At 42.2% G+C, this 26783-nt stretch overlaps 1 long non-coding RNA gene across 1 annotated transcript; it reads right to left on the reverse strand.

Moving 5' to 3' along the window:
• Positions 1 to 1108: 1108 nt before the first annotated feature.
• On the reverse strand, positions 1109 to 26055 carry LOC148908771 (uncharacterized). The gene is made up of 3 exons (XR_016120632.1): positions 26017 to 26055; positions 6005 to 6080; positions 1109 to 3336 (listed from the first exon to the last, which is right to left on the reverse strand). It is a non-coding gene; the product is annotated as an uncharacterized LOC148908771 (long non-coding RNA).
• Positions 26056 to 26783: the final 728 nt, after the last annotated feature.

The raw sequence follows: 26783 nt of genomic DNA on the forward strand, positions 1-26783 counted from the left end.
TAAAAAAAAGGGCGTGGAGAGGGTAAAGATGGAATTAATTAAAAATACACATACCAAATGTAAGTCCAAAGTAAATCTTTATTTTCCAAACACCACATACATAGCAAGACAATTTTTACAAGTTCAGAAAATTTAAAGCTAAAAAATTTCTAAGTCAAAAAAACTAGGTATGAAAAAATGCTAAGTGTCAAATTCTGCAATTTTAGAGTACAAACACTGTAAGTGTGTAACATAAATACTGCTAAATCATGCTAATCCTATTGTTTTCTATTGTTTAATTAGCACTATTTACTACTAAATAGTGAAGAGTGTTGCACACTGTTTGTACTCTACCAAAAAATCCATCACTTGTCTGAAAACAATATAGAGTGCAAATAATATACCCGTGAAATAGTTAGGAAGAAATAGGAAATAGCACCTAATTAGACAAGACATAGTAAAAATTCAGTGAGGCATGACAAGGGCACGGGCATTTACTAGAGTAACAACTCAATACGCAAATAAATAGATACCAAAATGTGAACATGTAAAATTATATGAAGGAAAAGTATGTACAATAAAATATTGTTTCAGTTTTTGTAAGTGTGTCCAAAAAGATTTCAAAATGCACACCCTTGAGTAACAGACGTGCACTAGTTTACCTGTCACGGCTCACCTATTTCTTTAACTAATTAGACTTAGGCAACAAATAGCACAAAGTTAGTACTTAGTTCATGGGTATATTATGTGCACTCTACAAGAAAATCTACAAGTACCCTATACAAGTATGGAGGTTTTTCCACACCTCTCCCTATTCTCTATTTGCACATAACCCATAATGCTTTGCACCTTGTGGGGTGACCAATTGAAAAACTGTCCCAAATTGAAACGTTTTTTCCCATTGAATTTATACCATACCTGCTTTTAACTGTACAATATTGATTATCAGTTTATTCCAATAAATGTTTGTGCAGATCAAGAGTCTTGGTGTTGAAAATTTACCTTAAGGTAGCTCCATATAGTTAAAAGGCTTTTGACGTACGTTACATATTGTTGTATTAAAAAAAAAAAAAAAACAGTATGTTTTGACCCTTTTTTGTGCATTGTACTAATATTAGTAAATCAAGGTTTCATTTCTTATAAAAAATATCACATGACGGGTCACCATAGCAACGTAACAGTCTTAGTTGAGGCTTTTTTTGTAATAAAAAAATTAAAGCTCGGGTTTTTTCCAGTGAATTTTTCCCTAAATTTGTTAAGTGAAATCATACTACTTACTTCATCATTTGACACCGCGACTTAAGTATCCCAACAACAGAACCTTAGATGTAACACAATTTCTGTCTTTTCACAATTAAAAACATTCTGTCGTTAGAACTTGCTAAATATTTTGCAAGCTGATTGCTTTTGATATTGAAAAAACCCTATGAAAATTTCAAAAATTGAGCACAAAAAAATTCAATTACGTAATCAAAATAAGATCCGTATTTGCGCATGTGTGAAACTGAGCGAGCCAGGTAAACAATTTACTATATGGAGCTACCTTAAACTTCTTCAAGCTGCTATCTTTTTCTGTTTTTTACTACTTCATTTTATATTTGGATAGAGTACAAATATTATACCGCGTTTACTAGAGTAACAACTCCATATGCAAATAAATGGATACAAAAATGCGAACATGTTATTATACAAAGGAAAAGCATGTTCAATAAATAGTGTTTCAGTTTTTGGTAAGTGTGTTTAAAAATATGTGCGCCCTTGAGTAGCACACATCCACCAGTTTACTTGTCAGGGCTCACCTATTTTAACTAATTAGGCACAACCAAAAGAAAGTAATTAGTTAGCTAGCTAGCTATTTCACAGGTATATTATTTGCACTCTATCAAACAAGGTATTTTCAACATTGCCTTGATCAGCCTTCCGCAAAATCAGTGGGTTTTTACATTCTGGTTACCCCACAAAGACGCAAAGTATTATGGGTATGGGAAGCTAGAGAATTGAGGTTTATCCACACCTCACCCTATTGAGGTTTATTCACACCTCACCCTATTGAGGTTTATTCACACCTCACCCTATTGAGGTTTATCCCCACCTCACCCTATTGAGGTTTATTCACACCTCACCCTATTGAGGTTTATTCACACCTCACCCTATTGAGGTTTATCCACACCTCATCACCACCCCTATGCATCAATCTTTCCCTGATTCTTTCTATGTGAATAATCCTAAGGTCAGTGTGCTAGGGTAAGCATGCTAGGATCAATGCTAGACCTTAGAAATGTGTGAAGTCCGAAAATAAGTTTCATGTAACCTCCGTAAGCAGATGACTTAAAGGGGCACTTGGATGAAAATCAATGAAATAATTGGAAATGACTTGAAACTTGTTTAAATTTATCTACATAGCCCACATAGTAGCCAAGCAACATGTTTCCATCCCAGTCAAAAGCAGCATCATTTACTCAACCCTATTGTTCTTTTCGCTTTTAACCCAAAATATCTCAATAGCAAGTGGTTCAGAGGCTAAAATTTTCACTAATCTGATTTTCATGATCATAATTGCTCTAATTCACTACGACGTCACATCAAAACAATCTTCAATAATCTATTGTTTAAAAGCAAAGGATCATGGTCGTCAGACAGGGTCAAAGCAACGCAAATTCACCGAAAATTGTTCTAAAACTGTATCAATCCATGAAGAGAAGTAGAATAGCTAGCAAATGCTCAGAATTTTTTTTAGTATGTATTAATACATATTATAATATCTGAAAACCAGGCCATTTTAATAGATTAAACTGTTTTGCTAGGAGCAAATTTTGTTAAATTTTCGATTGGATTTGGCGATTCTATCCCCCACATAAACAAGCAATTATGACATCATAGTGAATTAAAGCAATTGAGTAATAGTATCCTCAAATACTTCAATTATTCGGACTTTCAAAAATCAGGGCATTTTTTATCCAGCAAGTGCCCCTTTAAGAAGATTCATAAACCTTTGATTATTGCTCTGCTAACATCTTAACGAGTGAGTATGTGAGTGAGTGACACCCTTGCATATTCAGGAAACTCAACGCAAGTTCCGAATATCATTAGAGATAGGTCCCCTTTCTTCCCTCTGATCTCCTTCCCCCTTTCCTTGCATGGGGTTAAAACCCAGGTTATTCTGCAGGGCAGAGAAACTTACTATAATATTTACTTGCCTGATTTGTGCTAAAACACCATGCAAAGGGATTAGGTTCTTGTCGCTGCTCCAGCACTCATAGTGGGAATGCATTGTTTTCATAACACATTTTGATTGGTTCATTCTGTCTAACTGGTCAAGTGACTGCAGTTACAGGCAAGCTCCAAAGGCCTCTGGATCTGTAAAAAAATGGAGGTTGCCATGCATTTAAACAAGATAATCAACATTAATTAGCATTATTAGCACAGATGAAATAAGCATTTTATAAGAAGGAATGTTTGAAAGAACCGAGAATCAAAATTTCAATTTTCTTTTCTTTCCCAATAGAACCTCTTTGTGAAGCATTTGTGCATTTGCACACTAGATCATTTCATCATAAAAATGTGCGTTATAAGCATTAAGTTATTATCATCTGTATTTTTAGAAGGGGGGAGGGGGGAGCTGGAGAAATAGCTGTTTGCATGTGCCCAATTTGATAGCCAATCCATACCCCATTGAATTCAAAGGAATTCCCCATGAAATTTCAATCTAATTCCATACAAAGTTACTTTTTTTTCTTACTCTGATCCCTCCCCCACCCCTCAGAAATTCCAAACTCCTTCAAGGGGGGGTGGGGTTGGGGATGGTTAAATTCACATTAAACACTACTCACACATTGCCTGATTTGGTATTTAGCCTAATATTAAATCATTATTTTGTCATTTTAAAACACTAAAAACAGTTTGGAAAAACAAAACAAGTTTATATATAACTTGATGAAAATTTAACCCTTAGATACATAGAGATTCTGTCCATATTCTTTTTAAAACCATTTTATATAATTTTTATTTCACAAGGCTAATTTGTCATTTACTTTACAATTTAAACGAAGAAAAAATAGAGGTATCCAGGCGTTTTTTAAGAGATACGAATTTTTAAAGCATATTATTAGGGGTAAATTTTATACCAAAACTATGCATGACAAGCGTTACACACCATACAAAATGGCATGGCAAACTCAGCACATTTGCACAAGCTAAAGCATACTGCATCCCTGCCATGCCAGCGAAAAACAGAGAAAAAAATCGACATTTTCAAGGTTTAAAGTTCCAGGAAGAATATTGGGTTTGAAGTAAAGTTATTATTTACTTTTTACTACACAGCAGAAAGGAATTTCTGAAATATTTGGTACGTAATAAGATGATTTTTTAGTTTGAAAACTCCAAAGTAAGACTTTCATGACCAAAGAAAGATTTTCTTAACTATAATTACACACCTAGATATTAATAAATGGTAAATTTTCATATTTAATATATAATCAAGTTCTTTAGGTTTAAATCTAGAGAAATGGTAGGGTGAAGCTTTACTATGGACTATGAGCCTGCCATTTTTTCAAAACATGTGCCAAAAAAGCCCTCCAGGGAAATGTGTTACAATTGAGTATATGTAACCCGGGAGTTTATGACCAGGATTTTACCCTATCCCACCCAAATGTTCTACTAACTGCTCCACCCAAACCACTGTAGCCTTACACCCCTATGTACGTTCCATTCACTGTCAAAACCCTTGGTTTTACCACTGTCTCTGTATTCACATAACCAATCAAACAATCCTTATATTGGTGACCACATTAAGCTAAGCATATATACTTTGCATGAAAATAGTTCTTCACACAAGTCTTTTAAATTTTGACAATGTCTAGGCTCGGCAGTGGTTCGTACAGTAGCGTTGGTGCTGCATCTGTCGTCGCTGTGTAAACACACTGCCACCCCACGAGCAGACGAGAGAACAATGGCAAGCAAGTTAGTAGCCTACCCCAGGGCTCTATATATGGCACTTAAGAGTAGATGTCAGCAAAAATCAAACAAAATCGAAAATACCCAAAACAATCACTTTACTCACGATTAGAACATTGTTTTAACTTCTCAATTTCTAAATATCGACGTTTTATTTTATATAGCACATGATTTAAATATTTTTTGAAAGTTCTTTATATTTGATGACGTGTCAAAGTAACTTGGTAATAAAAATTTTTTCGCCAACATAAATTTATTGGAAAATAATAAAATTTCACAGATTTAAAGCTAAAACAATGTTAAAAAAAGTTTTTCAACAATGATGTCCATACGCATTTTTGCAAAGGCACGCGAGGCACTCGAAGTTGGATGATATTTTGGCTCTCTCAGAGGGTCAATTATGCACAAATTGGTTTTCCTTGTTTTTCTCGGAAATAAAGCGATATTTTGGCAAATGAAGTATACCACGGTTTATATTGCATCAAGGTCTTCCTAATACTAAAATATGAGCAAATTCGATTTTTCGACTGTTGCCGGCATATGTTCGATTTTTGCTGACATCCTCTCTTAAGGTGAATTTGATTAACCATATTAACTATGGATGGTTGAATATTACTGACGTAAGGAGCATCGCGCGGTCGCGTCGTTGTTGGTATAAACAGAGTCAAGTAATACGGCCGTTAAAGAAGTAACGCTCATCGGCTATTCAAACCATTCGACCTTTGGAAGAAGCATTATAACAGCGACAGAACACGGAAACAAGATAAGTAAACAAGTATATACGTTTAATTTAATTCAAATAATAGAAAGGAAAAAAAACTATAGAAATCCAACCACACTCGGTGTTCTAGTGCCCTTGGTTGAAGCAGAGGAAGGAGGAGTGAAGCCCATCCCAGAATGCACTAAACTACAGGATCAGTATTAATTTGTAAACAATCAAAAGATAATCTAAGAAAATCATTTTTTCAATTTCAAAAACCAGCAGCACTCACTCATGAGTCCTTCCACATAAGTAATGTTTTGCTCAAGAGTGTCTTCTATTTTCATGTGCAATAGTAATACATTAACATACCAGTGAATATGGTTAGCAACAACACTGAGGGAGCAAAGTAAGTCAACCATAATCATCTCCGGATATTGTTCCTCACCTGAAATGAATAAAGAAAATTCAAATTTGATATAGATTTTTAGAAGTTTTTTTCGAATAAGCTTATAAAAAGTATAAAGTCTCATGCAAAGCTGAGGATTTTGCCCTCTTGAAGTTCAAAATGTGTAAGGTTTTTCAATAAAATTGTGTAGATTATCAAGGGCGGATCCAGAAAAAAATTTAGGGGTGGCTAATTAAGTTTACGGGGGGGAGGAGGGGGGGGGGGCTAATTGAGTTTCTTCCGTCAACACAACAGAAAACAATATAAAAAAGCATTGTTTTTTTCTGCTGAAGGGGGGGCTTCAGCCCCACTTTGCCCCCCCCCCCCTGGATCCGCCCTTGATTATCCAGTGGTTTTTGAGCACACACTAATCATGGGCTCAAATTGAACATTCAAAATAGCCAGTCACCTAATCCACTTACTCTGACGAAGGACTAATGTCCAAAACGTCAGTTTCACAAAGCTTTTTACGGTGACTCAATTTATCTACAAGTTCCTGCTGTTTTATTTAGAAACACTGACGCATTCCACGCTAGTACTCTACGAGTTATCACCACTCAGTCACCTTAATGGTTCACACAAATATTATCATCATTACTGACTGAAGTTTTCCACAATGTTTGCTGTCCATTGGTGTCTCATTATGACTAGTGTTCAGCATTACCAGTTAAAACAAAAACATGCGAAAAAATTGGATATGATGTCATTGGAAGCAATCAACCTTCATGACCTTCATGTTCCAATTTGGAGGCATAACACTAATGTACTAACAAATCACTCATGATTGTAAGCTGCACGGCGGCTGCTAATAGCGCCTTAATATGCAGCCCATAAAGTCCACTATTCATAATTGTAAAGCACATTGAGACAACTGTGAAATGCGCTATAGAAGCACCTCATTGCTATTATTATTATCATTATTATCATGACTAAAGGCACAACAAACAATATTAGGCACTTAACGCAACGATGACGGGAGAAGTAGTATAGGGGATGGGGGTTCCAGCGCAACGACCACCGGAGGATTACCCGTCTAAAGTGAATTCCTCGATTCGTACCGCGATTACCCGCATCCCGTGTTTATGTAGTTAAATATGTTAGTCTATATATGGAGTGCGAAGAATGTAAGAGAACTTTTAAGAAAGAAGTGGACTTAAAGAAGCATTTGAAGATGAAGTCGAAATGTATGAGCAGCTATAATTGTGGATGTGGTAAGAAGTTTGAGACTAAGGTTAAATTGTTTTGGCATTGTCAGGATTGTGAGTATGACTACGACGATCTGAAAAGGGTCTGGAATTAGGTATAAGATATTTCCTATTATATAGATGGAATCCCAAAGCAATTTCGAAACGGTGTCAATACCCGGTAACGGTGAGATTGACGTTAGACAGTTTTGGCGTCAGTCAGAAAGGAAGGTCAAGAGAACGCTTCGAAAAGGTATAGAAGAATTAGGAGCCCTGAAATCGAGTATAATGGTAGAAGTAAGTTTGTCAAAAGATGAGGTAACGACGACAGCAATGCTGCGATCAAAGTCACTGGTTATATTAGAGTCCACGAATCTGGATAGGTCACTCAGCGAAGCCTTAGAAGCAATAATGGAGTCGCTGTCTAACTACACGAAAGAAGGATCAGGTTGGACAGTGGAGGAGGTAGAAGGTATGGAGGTTAGCATGGCAAGGTACGTGCCAATACGAGGAGGAAGTTACGTGCCCCTGCCGGTGTGGGTAGAAAGGAAGAAAGCCATAGTGAACGTAAAGAATGACGACAACCGCTGCTTTATGTGGGCAATACGATCCGCACTGTATCCAGTAGATAAGGATCCATGTAGACCAAGCAAGTACCCAACAGACGATTTGGAGTGGGACGGCGTGGAGTTCCCAATGCAGCTGACAGACATACCGATATTCGAGCAGGAAAATGACCTAGCCATTAACGTTTACGGAGTCAGAGACCAAACGATAGTGCCACTAGTGCTGTCAAAGAGTAAAGGAGAACGAATACACCTTTTCTACCACGGCGGACATTATTCGTGGGTCAAACATGTTAGCAGACTATTTTACAGACACACCAAACACAAAGGCAAGAAATACTTCTGCGACTGTTGTTTGTTATCCTTTACCAGCGTTAAAGCTCTAAAGGATCACGACGAAATATGTCGCGGAGTCGAAGAAGTGGCGCAACGGATCCAGATGCCCACAGATAAGAACCTAGCGTACTCAGACCATCAAAAGCAGATGCAGGTGCCTTACGTGATATATGCAGACTTTGAAGCGTTGATAACTAAGGAAGAGCAGAAAAGTGGTGCCACGAATAAGGTGGGATTACACGAGATCTGCTCCTTTGGTTACATAGTAGTCAGATCAGATGGTAAGGCCGACCCTCCTGTGATTTACCGAGGTAAGAACGCAGCTAATGAGTTTCTAGAAGCATTGCGAGAAGAGGAGGAAGAGATAAGAGAACAATTAAGACGCCCAAAGAAGATGGTATTTACCAAAGAGAACCAGGAGGCTTTTACCAAGGCAAAGAAATGCCACATTTGCCAACATACGCTTCTCCAGTTTGGAAGACGAGCCAAGAAAGCGTGGGACGAAGATGGAAAGTATCTAGGAGAAGCTCATTTCAAATGTGGCAGGTATGCAAGGAAGGGGGAAAAGCCCAACAAGCCTTCCACCCACTGCATTCATTGTCATAAAGCATTCGTTGAGGATTTCTATGTGGATAAGGTTAGAGATCACTGCCACATCACGGGTAAATACAGAGGTGCGGCTCATTGGAAATGTAATATAAACTTCAAAGTAGATCCAGAAATGGAAATACCCGTATTCTTTCACAATTTAAGGGGTTACGACAGTCACTTACTCTTACAAGGAACAGACGGCTCCGAAGTAAAGTGCATACCCAACAACAAAGAAAGGTACATGTCCGTAACCGTAGGCAAGCTAAAGTTCTTAGATTCGCAGCAGTTCATGGCGGACTCCTTAGCAAACTTGGTTAAATACAACACGGAGTTCCCCATTTCCAGTCAGTACGGCGCGGAAAGGAAAGGAGTGTACCCATACGAATACATGGACTCCTGGGAGCGATTCGAAGAACCCCTACCACCCAAAGAGAGATTCTACAGCACCCTAAACGAGTCCGGTATAAAGGACGAGGAGTACCAGCATGCGTTAGATGTGTGGGAAAAGTACTCCTGTGAGAATATGGGAGAATACCACGACATCTACCTACGTTCAGACGTAGTGCTGCTCGCAGATGTTTTCCAAAGCTTTCGAAAGATGGCAATGGAATACTACGGGTTGGATCCAGCGAACTTCTACACGGCTCCTGGGCTTAGTTGGAGTGCGCTGCTAAAGAAGACAAACGCGCAACTGGATCTCCTAACGGAATACGACATGTACCGCTTTATGGAAGACGGTATCCGCGGCGGTGTTTGCGGACCCAGCAGACGTTACGCCCGCGCAAACAATCCCCTGGTAGAGCACGACCCGGAGAAGCCAACCACATACATCTTCTACTTAGACGCAAACAACCTCTACGGTTGGGCAATGTCGCAGTACTTACCTGTACGCGACTTCGAATGGGACAACATAAAGCCCATAGAGTTTTACCTAAAGGTAGGTAAAGAAGACGACAAAGGTTACGTGCTGGAGGTGGACCTGGAATACCCAGAGCACTTGCACGACGCGCACAATGAGTTCCCATTAGCACCAGAAGCAATAGAAATACCATTTAAGCAGCTGAGTCCGCTGCAGAGGGAAATGTGCCCTGGCTACAAGCCATACAGGAAGCTAACGATGAACCTGATGGACAAGCGAAAGTACGTGGTGCATTACCGCAACCTGCAGTTCTATGTGCGCCACGGCTTACGCGTGAAGAAGATCCACCGCGTTTTGAAGTTCACGCAGGAACCATGGATGCGCTCCTACATTGACTTTAACACACAAAAGCGTACGCAGGCAAAGAATGACTTCGAAAAGAACCTGTTTAAACTAATGAACAATAGCGTATTTGGTAAGACGATGGAGAACATCCGCAAGCGCGTAAGCATAAAGATAGCCAGCACCAGAGAGGAAGCAGAAGCATACGTGTCACAGCCTGGATTCGTTAGATACGTAGAAATGTTAAACTTCTACGTGATTCACATGAAGAAAGCGAATCTATTCCTGAATAAACCCGTATACACGGGGTTTACAGTGTTAGACCTATCAAAGCTGCTCATGTATGAGTTTTACTACGACAAGCTAAAACCGAAATACGGTGATAAGTGCCGCCTTTTATACACCGACACCGATTCCTTGATACTAGAGGTGCAGACGGAAGACATTTACGAAGACTGTGTTCCCGACATCGATGAATACGACACCAGCGATTACCCACGCGACCACTTTCTTTACTCCCCTAAAAACAAGAAAGTAATCGGGAAAATGAAGGATGAGATGAAAGGAAAACCCATCGTGGAATACGTGGGCCTGAAACCCAAGATGTACAGCGTGCTAAAGCTGGACGGTGTAGAAAAGAAAGCTAAAGGCGTAAAAAAATACGTGGTTAAGAAGGACATAACCCACGATTCCTACTTAAAGGTCCTGCGTACGCGTAAGGAACAGCGACATAAAATGAACAGCCTGCGCAGCTACGGACATCAAATACACAACGTTACACAGGAGAAGGTGTCACTGTCTGCATTTGACGGTAAGAGGTGGATGTGTGATGATGGTATCCATACGATAGCATTCGGACATCACACGATAAGCAGTTCTTCTTTGACGAACCCACGAGTGGGACCATCATGAAGATAATACAAGATGGGCTGACCCTTCTTAGCTATCGCACTTCGGATCTGGTAAGTTTCCAAAGACCAATTGGGATCCGTAGCTCTTTTGGATCCTCCTTCTAATTCACCCGGCTCATAGAGATATCGAACCGTGACATCACCTAATCTCTTTTCCTGGGGGAAGACCGCCCTTGAACTTCTGACGAAGGACTTATGTTCCACGTGTTTCTTTTTTATAGCATCCTTGGGTTTCATTCCCGTAGCCCTGGCCGCCTCGTTGTTCAAAGCCGCGACGACCTGGGGGAGCCTCTGAGTCCATTCCCTGTTGCGCTTGGAGGGATCTTCCAGCTCTTTCCAATACTGGTACCCAAAGAGACGCTCGGCCAAGGTCTTATTGAATCTTTCGACGATGCTCTGACCCCTGTGGTACTCAGCTTCAGCTCTCCTAATCTTAGTGTCGTGGTCTTTCAGGGTCTTAGTAACCACGCCCATGAACTCCGTCCCCGCATCCACTTGCAGCAGCTTAGGCCATTTCAAGACGCGCTTATAAATCCTACCTAGGGCTTCTGCGACTTCCCCAGAATCCTTGCTGGTTATGGGTTCGGCGTCCTTGTATCTGCTTGCGATATCGACTACGGTCAAAGCGTATCTATAGGTCTTTCTTCTCACCTTGTCGTGCGGTAAGAAAAGCAAATCCGCCTGATGGACTTCATTGGGGGTATTTACGGTAAAGCTGGGCCTGGGAATGTACTTGGGCACGGGAAGATAAACCTGCCAGAGGGTTTGTTTTCTTAGCCAGTTCTTAGCCGTTTCTTCTGATACCCTGGCCGCGGTCGCGAGTTTCTTGATGGCCGACGCTCCTTTCCAATAGCCTTCGGGTCCATAGTAAATCCTTTTAAGTTTGTCCTCTACGCGGCCCATTATATGAATTCCAAAACAAGATTGATCTTGCGTCCGTTAAAATCCACCGTCTTTCCGTCCACTTTAATGGTGATGTTTATGCTTTCTACCAAATGAGACAAGTCATAGCTCAAAGAAATGGGAGTGTATTCTACTGGGTCAAATGGATTACCTTTGGGTAGAAACTTGGACATAAGAGAAGACTTTTCTCCATTGTTGTAACTATGGACTAAATCGCAATAGACTTCGTAAGAGGATGCGACTTTCCATTTCACGGGTATGGCTGTGTCGGTAATTGTCTTGCCCGAGGCACATAATAAAGATCCCAATGGGTCAGACTTTCCAAAAGTTACTGAATAGTTTGGCATATTATGTTTGAGGGTCATTTCGTGCGGCAATCCCGTGGTGAGAGTATAACCGCGCTTGGCGAGCTCCTTAGCAAGGGTGATTGGCGTGTAATGTCCATCGGGTAGCATTACGCCTTGATAATTGCCGCCGCCTTTATGCTCAGTGACCAAGGCATTGACTAAATTATACCAAGAATTGTACAAAGAGCAACTAACCAGCCTAACCTTATGGGCTTTGATGGGAGGATTCAAGTAAGTGGTAAAGTCATTCTTGTCGCTTTCCAAAAAGACGATCATATATTTCAGGAAACACAGTTCCCCTCTAGTGATCTGAGCTGCGCTCAGAGCAGGTACGCCAAAGCCACGCCTCCGGCCAGCCCTGCGACTCCTACAAAGACCAATTCATTGTCTTTTTGTTTCTTAGAAGGCTGGTAGTAATTCTTAAACTGAGGCTTTCTTAACCCCGTCGATGCCGCGGGGTGTGCTTGCGCATAGAGCTTAAAGGCGTAGTCTGTGTTTTCAAAGTTCTTGTCTGCCTGCATCTTGTCTTGGTAATTCTTATCCAACCAATCCCTGTAAGCTTGTCTTTTTTCATTCCAAGCCGCCACGTCTCGCTGATATTTCTCCAGCGCTAAATCATGCCTTTTCCTCTCAGCGGCTAATTCTCCGCTTTTGTCGCCTCTAACTAATCTATCCAAATATTGACCACCATAATTAGCTCCAGTGAATGCTAAAGCTGCAATGACTCCACCTACGACCACGCTAGCCATTATATATTAGAAAATCACAGAGATTTTCACGAGTTACGTCGTTGGCAGGTACTTTTCCTTCCGTAGGTAATCCTTTACCATGATAGCCCCGCCTACGGCAGCGGTCATTTTGGCGAAATTAGCGAAGCTCTTGCTTGGGTCTTCAGTAAAGTCTTCTTTGAGCACTTTCTTACCTACCCAACCAATACCCGCAACGATGGAAGTAATAATAGCTGCTTCTTCAACAGTTTTCAATAACGCGGTCGACATTATATTACAAAGCGAGAAGGTTAGTACTCCATTTCAGGGATCTTACTTTTTCTAACAGCCGGCTCCACAGGTGCGTGCACGGGCGCGCGATATGTTGGTGGTCCTACCTTTTTCGTAGCCCGCCATTGTAAGTAGAGGCTGCCTGCTGCTATAGCAACTCCTAACGCGCCAATGACGTACCCAGGATTAATAAAGGATTCTTCTTCTTTCTCTTCCACCTTTTCCTCCTTTTTTGCTTTGTTCTTCCTGTTCATCTCCGCGAGCTTCTTTCCGGCAGCGACTCTGCCTGGAGATTTAGCCTTGGTAATCTTGGTATCTTCTACGGGAGCCTTTTCTGGTTGTTCTTCGGTGCCACTCATCTTATATTAAGGGACTTGAAGGACTTGACAAGTAACTTGGTTACGACTTGAGAACGACTTAATAATGACCTGACTAAGTACTTACGAATGACTTGACTAAGTACTTACGGTGACTTGACTAAGTACTTACGAATGACCTGACTAAGTACTTACGAATGACTTAACTAGGTACTTGAGGCGACTTGATCAGGTACCTCAGCAAGTGCCGCCTGGAAGACCTTTTCGACTTCTCTATCCTTCTTGAAGTCCTTCCAAGAGGCCGTAAGTTCCTTCAAGTCGACGTGCTGAGCTACGTGCAAAGCCGCAGAGGCGACTGCCATTAACTTACCGCACTTCAAAGACAACCACCCGCAGGTTATCTTAAGTTCTTGGGCGATGACATAGTCCTCGCTGATGTCCTTCCGCAGTTGCTCCACGTCGTCTATGGGCAGCGCAAGTCCGAGAAGCTTGGTGGCCAGCTTAATGGCTGAGTCTGCTACGGCGTCGGTGGTCTTACTTGCAAGGGCGGCCTCGTACCTCTTATGGAACTTCTTGACTTCCTCTTCCGACAGCTTATTAACCTGCTCATGGGTAAGTTCCTTGCCTATCATTTCTTTACACTTCCCCGAAGACACAAGGATGTTAAGTTGTTCCTTGAGGTTACTTTCGTCTAACTGTGTGGGGACTTCATCTAAGAGCTGCTCAATCTCCATATATGTTAATGGAATACGGAAACCTCAAAGAGAAGATCATCTTGGAATGTTGGTGCGTTTTTAGGTGCCGCATGTATTCGTGTAACTGTTCCTTGGATATCTCACCGCCGTAGTCGCTTAAGATGGTTTCCAGGTCAGACTTACTTGGAGTATAAAATACTACGAGAGAGCCTATGTTTTCCCTGAAGGGCTTAGAGACGCTGGTAAGCTGCTGCGAGAGCAACCAAACGCTGATATTGTCGTGTCTACCGCTGAAGGCGAGCTTAACGAGCTCGGAGGTTCGCTTTTTTACGTCGTCCCCACAGGCAATGTCGTCCAATATGAGTAAAGTCTGTGTATCTTTAGGGAATTGCTTGTGCCAGAACTTCAAATGGCTGGATAACTCGTTAGGGTCTAAGATATCTACGAAGAAGTCGTCGTCTTTCACTCCTATGCCCGTCCAGGTGCGGTTATTCACGTAGGTGGGGCAAAGCAGCACTATGTAGTCAAAGCGGTATCTAAAGGGTCCTAATAGCTGCTCTACCACGAACTGGGTCTTTCCGCAGCCGGTGGGTCCTACTATCAGAGCGTTACAAGGCATGTGATTTGGGTTCATTTATATCCCTTCTCTCGAAGGGAACTTGTTCCCTGATATATATGGAGCCAGTGGAAGCAGTGCAAAGAATTGTCGCCGACGCAAAAGATAAAAGAGACACCATAGAAATGCAAAGGGAGGAGATAGACCGGTTAAAAGAGCGCGTGCAGGAGTTGTACGATGAAATGTGCGGTCTGAAGCGTGCAGAACGGTTTGGCGCGCTGATAACGATGGCAACGTGGGCTAAGGAGTCCGTTAAGGACTTCATGCGATATCCCCTGTAGAATGTTGACAATAAGGTTAAATCTTTGTTAAGGATGCCTGGAAACTATTTCAAAGAGTGTCTCAGAATGTTGACGTTTAGGTTAAATCTTTGTTAAGGATGCCTGGAAACTATTTCAAAGAGTGTCTCAGAATGTTGACGTTTAGGTTAAATCTTTGTTAAGGATGTTAAATGGAGGCTAAGATATTGTTAAGTATATATGGACTGCTTGTTGTGTAAGAAGGTGTTCAGCACCAAACAAAGACTTCAATACCACGTTCGTCGCGGCGTTTGTACGAAGAAACCCCTTAGCCGCGCTTGTAAGGATTGCGGTAAGGAATTCAGCACCGTTCAAAAGATGCAACAACATCAGGATAAACGCATTTGTGGGCTTTGTAAGGACTGTAATAAGGAATTCCACAACCCCTTCGAAATGCAGCAGCATCTGAAAAGGGGCGTCTGTAATCGAACCAGACAGTGTAGTTTCTGTAATAAGATACTTAGTAGTCGTCAACGTTTACAGACGCACCGGAGAACGCATGAAGTGAATTATAGGTTTCTCTCCCGCGCTTACGACTTGGAAGGCGTGAATTGCTACCAATGTGCGGATTTGATGTGTCGCTGCCCGCATAAAGAGGATTACTTAAGGAATCGCATAGATTACCATAAGAAGATAGTCCGTACTTTCCCCTCTTTTGAACGCGCCGAAGGCGTTCCGTGGACTAAAAGGGAGTATTGGAGGCAGGAGTGCGATCGTTGTGGTTGTGTTAGAGAAGAGGAACATATCTTCAACTGCCTTAACAAAGATTTAACCTAAACGTCAACATTCTGAGACACTCTTTGAAATAGTTTCCTTAACAAAGATTTAACCTAAACGTCAACATTCTGAGACACTTTTTTGAATAGCTTATGGGTGTCTTAACAAAGATTTAACCTTATTGTCAACATTCTGAGACACTCTTTGAAATAGTTTCCAGGCATCCTTAACAAAGATTTAACCTTATTGTCAACATTCTGAGACACTTTTTTGAATAGCTTATGGGTGTCTTAACAAAGATTTAACCTTATTGTTAACATTCTGAGACGATACGCAATAGCATTTCTTGGGGCCTTTAATAGTAAAGCAGGGTTTGTGCAAAGAGTCTCAAATCCTGATCTTATTTTTTCTTGTTGTTTGTTAGGGATCAACAACATTTAACAAAACAACAAGAATAATAGGAACCCCTTTTAAGGAAGGTTGTAGGATATATGCTAGCCTACGCAGCTGCCTTTCTGGGAGGCATTCTAATTACCCTTTCAATATATGGACTGTATTACTTGCGAACTACCTGCCGACTGCATTACCCCTCGTAAGCCACCGATACCCAAACCGCGTAAAAAATACACCTGCCTTCATTGCGACAGGGTATTCTCCGAAGGATCCTTTGTGGGGCATTGGTGCTCTGCGGATCCTAAAGCGCAGCGGACTTTAGCAGACGCGCTTAACTACAAAGAGGAGATGGAGTGACTCTTCTTTCAATGTCAAACTTCCATCGGCCATTTACCTTACCATAGCTGCGTAAGTGGGTGAATTCCTCGCCCTGAATTACGTACCGCACGCAATCCGGCGCCCAAAGGGAATATTCCTTGCCTTCTAAGTCTTTGAGGACTAACCGTAAACGGTCGATGTCTTCGAAGACGACGTAATTTTTTATTTCGTATGCTTTACCGCAAATCAGGTCACGCCAGTGTATTTGGTTGACGATCATTATATCTATGAAATATTCTTAAATGCGTTGCCCTTGTCTCCGTAGTCTTGAAGCGTTTGCAGCACCACCGACAGGGAATACGGATGCCTTCCGCGTAGTTGCTAAGGGCACGACAGATGACGTCATAATCGTTGCTAACCATGGTCAGGTAACCATTCGCGTCATACTGCGAAATTATCTTGCGTTGGTCTGCGGAGAGTATGCCATTTCCTTTCGGCGTCTTTAATTCGATGCAAAGCCCTTCATACCTTAAATGCGCGTTCAGTATTAAGAGGTCGGGTTGACCCCTTTGATAACCCTTCTGCCAGCATTTTATGCGTTTGCTGTCAGAATCCTGCAATTCCCCTAAGCCGGGCGCTATGAGCATCTGTGGGTAGAAGCGGCGTATGTAGTCCACGACTTTCTTATGCAGGTCAAACTCATTTTCCATTTTGAAGACTAACTTGTTAGGACTATCGAACCGCCTTTCTATTTCATACTTACCTGTCTTTCTCAATGCGGGAAGAACGTCCTCGAGGACCCAATCCTGGAATGTCTCTGCCGTTGGCATCTTAGAGCTAAATATTAGTTGATACAACCCAGATTCGGTTACGTACAGGGAATTAGGCTGTGAATACGAGGGGAGGCGATTCACCTCCACTCTAAGTTCGCTAAGCTTTACCTTATACTTTTCACGAACATGCACCTTAATTGCATCTTTTGGGCGTTCGTAACCCAACGCCAGCGCCACTTCCTTTGCTTTGAAGTATAGTTTATCGCCTTGCACTATGCATTGCAGTTTGGTTTCGTTGTTTTCGAATACGCGAAGCATTATATACCAACGATATTTTTTTATCAAAAGGATGAGCGAGTGGATCAATAGGCAACGCTCTTTAGCTGATTCATTTCTACGCTCAGTTGCGCGTCAGACACGACGAAGACGTAGCAGTTTATTTTGTCGCCGTCGCCGGCACTGGCGTTTTTGGTGCGTTTGATCTCCAATGTTATGCCATCCTGCGTATTTACTAGACGTAAACCCTGACCATGTAGGTCTTCGTCGTTAATGGTGCGCATGTCAATCCACAGCGCATACTTATCCTTAAAGAATTCCTCGGGGCTAATTTGGTCGCCAAACTTACGCTTTGCCTCTCTGTACACGTCTGCGGGCTTTATTCCCTGCGAGTAGACCTTGTTTGGAACGCCGTTGATATTCACGCCGACGTTAGTAATGTTGGGGCTGTGAAAGGCTTCGGAGTTGCGCTTGCCGGCTTCGTAGGGTTTGGCAAACACCAGCATTAGCCCCGTAAGACTTCTTCGGGGGAGGTTAATGCTTTGGTTGATAACCTCATCCGTCTTATCCAAGAAGCTAAACGTCTTATACATTACTACGTGGTCGTATAAGAATGCCTTCCCGGAGCTGTATTCCATGCCAGCGCTACAGGCCAGCTCTTCGCTGTACACCGTTTCGTACTGTAGCTCTAAGTTGGTAATAGAGTATGGGGTTGTTGTGGTAAGTGCAGTGCTTAGCCCACCAATGATGTTATTAGCATCTGCTAAAGTTACTTCAAACTGTAGCTCGGATAACTGTCTTGGGTAATACACACCGTGATTCGTAATCACTTCAAAGTCTAATGGTATGACATACTTGCTACCATAGGCGGTCTTTATTCGCTTTGCGTCTGCCACTGCGGTTTCTCCGCTGCCGTCAGTAGGTTGCGTTTTCGTAGGTGTGCGAACCTTACGTAGAATGACACTACCAATTCCTTGTTCTATCCTTTGCGCGCGGTCAAAGGCTGTCAACCATAAGTCTTTGTACGTGGTATACAGATCGTACCTATTTAAGTCCAGCAAGGATTCCCCGGCGAACTTTACGCGCATCTTAGAAACAATGTTGCGGCCCACGTTGTTAACGATAATCCTTTCATCTGTGGGGCTTGACTGCACCGCTAGGTCAAACCTCAAAGCCAAGGTGCCAGGAACTAAGACTAGGTTATCCGTTAGGCGGGGCACGCCTACGTACAGGGTTTCCCCTGGCTTAGCGCTGCTGGGGGTAAAGGTGACCCGGTGAAAAGTGCGTTCTGCTTTCAGCCCGCCAACCTGCTTAGGTAATACGTTGGGGTTTAACTTTGAGCTTATCATATATAATGGAAGTAGAAGGAACGGATTTTGATCCCCTTACCGAAGAAGGCCAAGTCGACATTAACGATGAAGAATACGAGTCTTTACTTCCTGATGACAACGTTGACGGGCGGGGCCTTTTTGACAAGCTAAGACGCAAATATGGCAGTAGGGCCCGCGAGGCCTGGCGTTCCTTAGAGGATAAGTGGCAATCAAGGAACCCAGGGCGACCTATTCCAGAATATTTGGAATTGCAAAACTTGGATTCCACGGACCTAAGAACTGAAATGCTAAGGGGGCTTTTAGACGACGTAAGGGAGAAATTTCCAAATGTGGACTTGACCCGCCTTAATTTCCAAACCGGAGATAAGGGGCAAATTCAAATCCAGTATCAAGGAAGGGATAAGTGGTATAATCTCTACCAAAGGAGAGACTCCGACAGGCTCACCAGTAATCTCCCAAAAGAAATCAAAAACGCATTAGGAAGACCTAATTTGGTGGAAAGACTAAGAGAAAACGATGAAAACACCAGCGAAGCCTTTGAAAAGTTCAAGACCCTAATGCAGCGGCAACAAAAAGGCATCGAAGCGATAAGGGAAGTCGAAGGACTAAAGGAAACAATGGAGGAAAGGGAGGCAGAATACATGCGACAAAACCGACTACTCCTCGATGCTCAAAAGAGAGAACTTAACGATAAAAACCAAAGAATAATAGAAATGAGAGAACAAACAGACAAAGCCCTACGCGATAGGGACCAAGCCCAAAAGGCCTTCGAACTTGCCCTGCAAGACCTAGACATAAGCAAGGAAGAAGCTAAGAACTTACGTACCACCATAGCTGGCTCTTTAGAGGAGCGGCGGCAGTTGGTTGCCGAAATTAACACTAAGGAAGAACAAATCCGGCAAAGAGATCAGGCTATTGAAGACCTGGAGGGACAAATAGAGCGGCAGCAAGAAGTAATCGAGGACCAAACTCGTCCCGAAGAGGAAAGGGAAGCAGCTCAAAAGGAAACGGAAAATCTAGAGGTACGCCTTGCGGAATTACAGGCGCAAAAGGAAAAGCTGGAAAAGGAGCTGGGGCTTACCACCAAGGAAAAGGTAAAAAGAGCCCTTTTGAAGTATGGCGTTCCGCTGGCATTTGCGGTCGCTATTTCGAGCGTAGTAGGAGTAATCCTATCCACGCTTAAGGCTACAGGCGCGGGCGTAAAGAAATTAGGCAATGGGCTGACGGACTTGGGAAAAAAGATGGCAGCCGGTCTTCCTGGGCTGCTGGGTTCGGTTGTTTCCTTGGCACTTAGGGCCGGCGGAGAACTGTTGAAGTTCGTGGGTAACAACATTTGGATCTTGGTCGTCGCTATCGGCGTGGTCCTTTTGAAGAAGATGAAGGGTTAATCTTATCCTCGTGTATTACTGGGGGCTTATCGTCGTCGGGTACCCGAGGTGTTCTCGACTGGGGATAAGTAAAGATAGTATTCGCACCGCCTTGGTAATTTGGTATCAAGGGTATGACGCTCATGGTGCTAATGGTCTTATGATTCCAAACAGCATCCGTCGGAGGACCGGCCCCCGGAGCAGCATTCATTCGAAACACGCCGGGACGACCAAGAGCACCATGGCTGGGTCGAACTTGAAGCTTCGCATATTGGCAATTGGCTACCATGTAAAAAGTCACGGGCGTTAGATCTTCTACGCTGGGTGGACTAGGCTGCGTCGAAAAGTGAACTGCATGCCTGCTGCCTTTCGTTTCATAAGGCGGCAATGGGGTGTTGGTTTCATCTAAAATTCTAAAGCCGAGGTGACACCCATACCCCGTACTGACACTAATAGTACACATTATCAATCCCAGGCCCCCAACCCTCACCCATAATCCAGTGTCCTGCCACTTGTCGCCCACGTACTCCTTTTCCTCCAAGTAATGGAGAAACCAATCTTCCCTTACGTGTGGATTCATATACTTAACACCGCAAGGGCGCTAATGGTCGCGTGATTGTAATCATTATCCCTTTGGTCATATATACTATTCACGGTAGCCGTCCCGCTGTCATCTACGCGTATTTGCAGCTTTACTTTTCCGTGGCAGTCAGCAACCATGTGAAAAGTCCAAACGGAAAGATTCTCGACCCTCGTCGTTGGCGGCTCTACGGAGAAATGCGCAGGCTCCCTGTTGTTTGTCTTCACACGCATAGGCTGCAGTACGCCATTCTCATCCAGGAACCTAAATCCCACGTTGGCATGACTACTCGTGCCAATGCAAATACTACAAAGGATTAACTTCTTTCCCGAGTAGTTCAGATCCACGGACATCCCCGTGACATCAACCCAAGCCGCCTGGTTGTATTTTTTCTCGCCTGTGTAAGTCGTATAAACACAATCTACTCCAGCTACGTAGGGGTTGTTCATCGCCATATATAATAACTCAGACCGATGCTTGCAGCTGCTAAGCCGGCTTTTAGTAAATTATGGTCATATTCCTCAGGTATCGTAGGCAAAACCTTCTTTGATGGTTTCTTAACTGCGGGTAGCTTCGTTTCGTGTGACTTTTTTGGCTCCTCTACGAAGTGAGGAATGCCCTTGGTAGTATCAGAGTTTACGTCATTCGCCCCAAACTTCATGTCTTTGGTTGCTCGTTGAAGTTTGTTGTTGTATCCTACTACAGAACCAGTATTTATAGATAAATCACTAGGCATTAACCAACAACCCGGGGCTACTGCATAGTCCAACCTCGCCTTAGAATTTTGTATAGCTAGTTGGTAACGCTGTACGCCCTTGCTAATGTCACCCTCCAAGATCGAACTTTCGAATAAGACCAAGGCTTCGGCTCGCGTCTCTTCTGCGGCGCCGGTATTCCCCACTAAGCTTGATCGGGTATTTACTTGGGCTCCAAGGATAGAATACACGTAAGCTTCTATGCTGCGGTTCAAACGAGCAAGGCCGGCTTTGGTTAGTCCTTTACCTTCTGGGGGTATGAAATTAAAGTATTGCTTCGTTTGCTCGTCGTTGGTCATTTTGATAATCAGCGCGTTAGCTCCACCATACTTACCACCCTCGTCTTTGAACAAAGGTCCATCGCGGACTTGCTTGGTATCCTTAACTGGACCCTCCAACCACCACCACTCATTCTTCAAATGATAATGGGTTTCTGGGTGGGAAGCCATGGTCCATTGTAAATTCAATGCGTGGACTTCCTTATCACTTAGCACATGCCCGCCAATCCCCCAATAAGCCCAAATGTGCCCCAAACCATTGTTAGCACCCGCGGTACACCTGAAATCCTTCCCTACAACACCAAACTCCTTACAAAGTCGGTCGTAAGCAGGAACGTTGTATTTATTATCTCTTGGATAAAACGTGGCATCTCCCGGCAGCGCAATAACACCCATTTCATGTAGTATTCTTCTAACCGTGAAGTGAAAGTGAAACATGAATATTGAATTCTTCATCAAGTTCGCGCTTACCCCACAGCCACTGATGGCGCACCAAACTGCAAAGTTCAACTGCTGCGGCCAATAACGCATGTTAGGACCACTTAACCATTCGTGGGCTTCTTTCGCCGTGGTATGATTAATGGGTACGTCTTTGAAGATATCTCGCACCTTTAACGGAAAGGAATGATTGTTAGAGACCCGCATGTTCAACGTTAAGTCCAGGCTTGGGTGTTTATCGAATGACACCGCGGGTATCGGATAAGTACTGGTACCCAGCAATAATTCCTTTGACCAACCTTGCACGGGTTTAGGCTTATGCGGTAAGATCTTAGGATGCTTCAGCTGAGAGTCTATCTGATTGACCAGCGTAGGTTTCAAATCCTCATTGCTGTACATTCTGGAGCCGTTGAAGTAAATCCCATCGGGTCTTCTTTCAAACTTACTGGCGTCTGCGCGTGGAAACATCTTCCTAAATGCTCTCCAATTCCAGTAATCTCGATTATCGTGATGTGGCTGCTCCTCAATATCATTCCCAAAAACGTCGTACATTAGTATATATAATGGATGTTATACCATCAGCACCTAAGTTGTACCCAGACGTTCCCTATACTACACCTAACGAACTAAACGCCGAAAACTTTCGTCTGAATAAAGCGAACTTAATCCTGGCTTACTTGGAAGGGCAAACAAAACACTACGAAAAAGTCCGAAAAAAGTACGTCAGAACCCGGAGTACGCTACATAAGATTGCGATAACTTCAGGATCCATTTCTGTTGTGTTAACGGGCTCCGGCGTTGCTACTTCGCTTACTGGACCGGGAATAATCGTTGGAGTTCCTTTGGCCGGCGTTGGGGCAGCCTGTGGTATTATTTCTGCTGTTGCTACGGGTATTATGAAACAGTTGTCAAGCAAAATATCCAAGCATGACACGACAATAGCTCTGTCAAGGGCTAAAGTAAATACAATTACCGATCTTGTCTCAAAGGCTTTGCGTGACAGAAAGATAGATGATGTAGAATTTTCGCTTATTCTGACCGAAGAGGAAAAGTACGAGAAATTAAAGTCGGACATAAGGAATAAAAAAACAGTCGTAAAAGATCTTTCCGAGGAATCTCGCAAAAAGATCTACCAAGAAGCGAAAGAAGAGCTTCAAAGAAAGCTTGCTCAGTAAACATCTGCTTTGAAAAGAGCGTGACAGGATTCTATTTACATATCAAACGTCAGTCTAGAAAATATGCAAATTAAATATAATAATTTTCACATACATAAGCGTCCAGATGTGTCTGGCGTTCGCTCGTGATCGTGGACTTTGGAGCTGGGGAGGCCTAAAGTCCCGAGTTCGAGCCTCGCTGTAGACGCATTTGGACCGGTTGCTGTGAGTGAAAAAAAAAAGCCTCCCCCACTCACAGCAACCGTGGGGGGAGGGGTGGAAAGTGCGATTCAACCCCGCGATGGGGGGTTTCGCGATTGGAAAAGTCAGGGGGTGTCTCGGGACGCTGTCCGGAGTTCACTCTCTGGTGAAGAAAGATATATGTGTATGTACTAGAGGGCCTCTGGCGCGGGATGAAATAAGCCCCGTAAGCCCAAAATGCAAAAAACCCCACTGGGGATAGCTTGGTGTTCTGCGCGATGCATTCCCCAGTGGGGTTTCTGGCAAAATAAACGCCAGTTTTGCATTTTTATTTTCTCGGAATCCATCCTAACAGGGGGTGGTTGGGGTCTATTTTGTAAAATATTTCGTAAATTACGTCAGGGTAATAAGGAATATCCTTATTCAGCCGACAAAACATCCACTCGGCTTTTGTCATATCAGAAACCTCGGGAATAGACTTACCGGTAATTTCAGACAAAAGATAGGGAATAGCTTTGTAATATTTCCCTAGTTTTAATTTTTTCAGCGTTTTCCGTAGACTTTGTGGGGTTGGCTCTTCTAAATGGTCTATGATTTTCTTCCTTACTTCGTTGTTTAAATATACCGGTCGATAACCTTGGATATGACTCATCCAGTCCCTAAAGTATTTTATTCTCTTATAAGGTGTTTTCTTACGACCTCCATTGGCGTAATATTGCTCTCTGGTAGCATTTGGTACGGCATTACGAATATTCTTACCACATTCGTAACACTGTGCTGACGTGTCGTCTTCTATTTGCATTTTTTTACCACAACAAATATACTTATTTGGCTTAGTAGGTACAAACTTGGGTTTCAAGCACTTTACACAGAAATCATAAGCAAACTCTTTACATTCTTCGCACTCCATATATAGACTAACATATTTAACTACATAAACACGGGATGCGGGTAATCGCGGTACGAATCGAGGAATTCACTTTAGACGGGTAATCCTCCGGTGGTCGTTGCGCTGGAACCCCCATCCCCTATACTACTGGAGAGCTTGACGACCGCATTTACATGACGTTGACTTCATAAAATGTTATTACGCATGCATAAGTCAAAGTCTGTCATACAACTGTATATCTACGTTGTGTCTACCTTGACGACTTCTGAAGTTCATGTTTCATGTCTAGAGGTGAACATCAACATTCCAAGGTAAATAAATCCTTGTATTTTTCAATAAAAGTTTCGTGGTGACATCTTTCTTTATTGAATATTCTCCCGGGTAGATGAAATGATAGCAATTTTAGTACATTATCTTCCTTCCTATTTTATGTGAAAATGTTTCTTTGGGCCAAAAGCTTATATACGAAAAAAAAAGAATGACTAGAAGTTTTTTAAGTACGATATTTTGGATATTTCCTATTTCATATTTTTGAACGTTGTTCAGACGAATGCGAGCGTCAGCCATATTGAATTTTCAAAGCAAGTAAGTAAATATCATTATTCAAAAAACAAAATTTCGGTTTGCATTCATCGTCTGTCAAAATATCAAGTTCAAATGGTTTGTTTCATCCAATATGGAAGTTCAAGGTTGTTGGAACTGTTCAAGTCACATAGAAGAAGAAACTTTTCAAAGCAAAATATCTCGGACTTCTCGCAATGAAACAATCACGAACGGTACAATTTAAATTTCAAGCCAACAAATAAGCTTCCTTTCTAGTGACTGATTTGTAATTATGGTGACTCGACGTTGACACGTGGACGACGACGTTTCTCGACCTAGTCTTTTTCGGTCAAAAATACTGTCGTCTTGTTCTCCCGTCATCGATGCGTAAAGTGCCTATTATGACTGGGACAAGTCGCTAGTTGAGTGACAACCAAGCACAAAGGAGAGAGAAATATGACTTATGGAATCTCTCTAATTAATAATTTGAAAAAAACTGTCTAGTACTATTTTGTATGAAATATGTTTTCCATAAGCTTAATTATTCAAAGAAAAAATATATTGTCACAAAACCTAATATGCCTACACAAATCATTCCATTGTTGTTGTTTTTGTTCTCAGGGAGGAGTAGGTGAGGGGAGAGGTATTCGTCTTCAAAGTACGAAGAAAATTGGTTTTAAAAATTCTTTTAAACAAATGGAAAATTGGGCAAAGATGATCGAAAAAATATTAATACACATATTTTAACTGTTCAAAGATAAGAAAACCATCCTACGAAAACAAAATGTATGTTTGAAAACATGTTTTTACGCCCACGACAACTTCACACGTGCCACAAGAAACACTCGCTAATTCAACGAAAACACCGCAAATATAAGGAAAAAAAGCCGACAGAGCAGCAAAAACATCTAAACTAAATAATACGAGAGTTATTTTTTTAGCTTCTAAACGTTTCTTACCGTCTAATAGCAATGTTTCTCGTCCCCTCTCGAGTTAACTCCTCCATGTTTTTTTGCTTGTGACGACCAAAGGGACTCATGGGACAAATGTATACCCATAATACCATGCGCAAGTATTTAAATGCCGCAACCAATCAAAATGCAACATATACGTTCACGGCGGTCAAATGTTTTCCCCAGTGAATATTATGGATTCATCGTTTTTGGAATGGTTTTAATTTTTTAACTATTTTCTTTAAGCGTTTCAGGATAGATATCTGGTCAGCCCCTTCGATTCGCGGCAACGGATTTCAATAGTTTTTCATATACTGGTGTTCCAAAAACCGGTTATGGTTGAATGCATGAAAGAATGGATGGGTGGGTGGATTGAGGGAGGGAGGAATGGTAGAATGGATAGAGGTAGGAATGGGTAGATAGATGGAGACCAATATTAAGGGGTTTGTCACAAGTAGTATGTATCTTCCATATTTCTCGTACGGTGCAGTTTCCAAATGGGCTCTCTAGAATTTCAACTGATAAGTAAAAATAAAGATACTTTTAAAATTAAACATCTTCGTCTTTACAATTTCATTCTTGTGTGTTTGTATGTGTGCATGACCATTGAAATTGGTATCTGATAACCTATTAATTTGGAGATCCCCGACGACAGTTACTACGGTGTTAGTAAAATTAGTGTTCAAACCTTTTGATGTAGGCTCGACAATTGTAGAGTTCTGCGCTGTACAGGCCAATAAAATCACATCTAAAAATAGCAATAGGTAAGGGTT

The sequence above is a fragment of the Actinia tenebrosa genome, unplaced genomic scaffold, assembly GCF_029948245.1.
Source record: "Actinia tenebrosa isolate PJP-AT-01 unplaced genomic scaffold, QUT_ActTen_1.0 PGA_scaffold3__52_contigs__length_22856419, whole genome shotgun sequence".
NCBI classification, from domain to species: domain Eukaryota; kingdom Metazoa; phylum Cnidaria; class Anthozoa; order Actiniaria; family Actiniidae; genus Actinia; species Actinia tenebrosa.